Genomic DNA, 2,815 nt, shown 5'->3' on the forward strand with positions numbered 1-2,815 from the left:
CGGATAGGCATGATCTGAAATTTATCCACGTCGACATTTCGAATTACTATCATTTAATTTCCTCTATGCTGCTAAACAAAGCCCTTATCTTCGCCCGGAATTTTGTGAATATACCTCGTTCTGACATCGATATAATCTTAGCAGCGAGGGAGACCGTAGTTTCCTTTAATAAGCATGGTTGCATGAGGGCAGACTGAGGGTTGACCGAGGTAATCCCTTTCTGTAATCATAAATTTTCTTCGATGTTTTTAAAAATATATAGAAAAAAGATTAAAGGAGTTAAATAGTATTACGTTACTAGATATTGAAACCGGATATTTAAATTCGTATGAATGGAAGCCAGCTAGTCTGTTTGCCATATAATTAAATCTAAAATTTTTGCCTTTTTTTGCGTAGTATTTTTGGACTAATCAGGTTAAAGGTTGTATTATAAATAGCAGTTGGAGCCTATACAGTAACTTTAAAACGTGTAAACCCGGGGTTATAGCAACGACTTACGTGAATGGATTACACTGCAGTATGGTGAACTTGACTGATTTCTGTGAGTTAAATTGTTTGTTACGGTGTTTAACTGTTTTGTGTTTAACGACATCTTGTTTTGCTGCCTAAAGCGGCTTTGTTGGCGCTTTCCCACTTGCTTGAAGTGGGAAAGCGCGATAAAGAAGGAGAAATACGAGAATATCTGCTCCTCGGACTTGACGTCGTCTGAGAAGGAGATGCTGAAATGTGTGAAGACGATGGACGAGGTATTGAAAAGGAAGAAGAGTTTTGCAGAAACAACTGTCCCACCCTCCCCCGCTGCAGTCTCCAACTCTCACCCCACCCCGCATGACACAGACAGAATGACAAACACACAGGAGCCTGAAAAATACCCCATCCCCATTCCAAAAACAAAAAAAAAACAAAAAACTGTATGCCCTTTTGTACAGCAAAAAAATAAGAGAGGAGATGAACTGGCAAGTGTCGGTGGACGTTTCAAAATGCAAGGGATGGACCAAGTATGTTTGAATATGCACCATAGTAAGCAACGAAGAGAGGAATGCACTAAAGAAAAGATCTTAGAGATAAATGTAAGTAAGCTGCCATCAATGGTGGCCTTTCTCCTTCTTGAACTCGAGAACTATTTGTTGTGAATTAATGTTGTAAATGAAAACAAAGACGGAATAAATTGTATTAAGACAGTTTAAATGAGCTCTCTCGGCTGCGGGGTCGAGTGGCCGTTATTCCACCTTCCATTGTTTATAACTATCTTTTTCATTCGTTTTTATTTTCTTCCCACATATATGTTTGTCTATCCTTGTATTGTCCCTCATCGTTTAGCCTTTTGTGGGTAATAAAGAAAATTTAATATGTGTAACCCTTTGAAACACTGTTCATCCTGACGAGGGGTGGGGGTCATTACCTAAGATGCGTATAGCGTGCATAGGAGGAACGACAATAAACTCCTGAGATGGCCATAGGTAGTGGATGTTAAATTACCTTCGCAAAGATGTGAATTATTTACCCACCTGGATTCTTAGGCTCCTGCAATTATCTTGGACTTCGACTATATTGACTTTTACATTTTATATATTTTTTCATAGGTGCGTATAATTTTATTTTATATACTTTTCTCTTTAAATTTTTAGTCGATTAACTTACTGTAATAATCTTTTTTAGATGAATTTTAGTCGATTTTTCTGAGCAGGTCCTGTGTATTTTATATTTTTTTTGTATATGATTTTTACCTGGTGTTTGTTTTTTGACATTTGAAAGCCATGGTATCATTGAAGCGTGGCTATATAAAGTTCGTTAGCCTGAATTCAATGTTTGTTCTTTTTTATTTATTTATATATATATATATATATATATATATATATATATATATATATATATTTTCCTCTGTGTTTTTCTCCTTGTTTTCTCCGTATTCTTTCTGTATTCCCGAGCGTCAAACTAATACACCACCTGTCTTCGTCTGTTGTTGTTGTTTTTCGTACATTCTCCCATATATATGTGTGTGTGTGTGTGCATGTATGTGTGTATGAATAAATGTATTCACATATATATATATATGCATCCATATCTATATATAGACAGAGACAGACAGTTGTTTCAAGAAGTCAAAAGTTATGTAATAACCATAATTCACAGGTGATATGTCGTCTTTCCGCCAGCGACCAGTCCGGATGAAGTTATTACAGTAAGTCCGGCCTCCAGTAGCAATGCACACCAAAGAACCAAAAGCAGTGATCCGATTTCTCTGGTTGGAAGGTGTGTCAGATGCCGAAATTCATCGTAGGCTTTTAGCACAATACGGGGTCCGTGCATCATGCGTAGAAGTGTGTATGAGTGGATCGAGAAGTTTAAAAGTGGCCGGACAAGGGTGACGCACAAAGAGGCAACACGTCTTTTTCTTGTGCTAAGGAAGATATATTGATTTTTCCCATCGAGATTTTGTTTGCTGTTGCGGTGTGAGTTCGTGTCTGTTTAACTCTTTGTATTGAATAACTGTTGGTATACAGTTGTTTTCGCCCTACGGGGCGAAAAAAAATTCTAGGTAAAAAACTTTATTTGTGTTTTTGTCTTTTGACAAATATGGCTACTCTAATTGTAGCGGAAGGTGTCCTTCCCATGGAGGAGGAAGGTGTACGCAAAAGTGTTCCTAAAGGAAAACCAAGTTTTGCACAGGCCGTTGGAGGTGACTCCATTGAAATAAAAATGACAAAGGAAAGTCTCTATACATACCGGAAATATGTACAAAAGGTGGATGGTGAAACGAAGCTAATTCCACCACCCGAGGCAGTCAACGCAATTAAGGAAAAAATTGTGGTGT

The 2,815-nt window shown here is 37.6% G+C and overlaps 1 long non-coding RNA gene across 1 annotated transcript; it reads left to right on the forward strand.

The window, feature by feature from the left end:
- The first annotated feature begins 284 nt into the window (after positions 1–284).
- LOC149132381 (uncharacterized) lies at positions 285–2,409 on the forward strand. The gene is made up of 2 exons (XR_016244656.1): positions 285–1,070; positions 2,134–2,409. It is a non-coding gene; the product is annotated as an uncharacterized LOC149132381 (long non-coding RNA).
- Positions 2,410–2,815: the final 406 nt, after the last annotated feature.

Source organism: Octopus bimaculoides, chromosome 16 (assembly GCF_046866305.1).
Source record: "Octopus bimaculoides isolate indiv1 chromosome 16, ASM4686630v1, whole genome shotgun sequence".
NCBI lineage: Eukaryota > Metazoa > Mollusca > Cephalopoda > Octopoda > Octopodidae > Octopus > Octopus bimaculoides.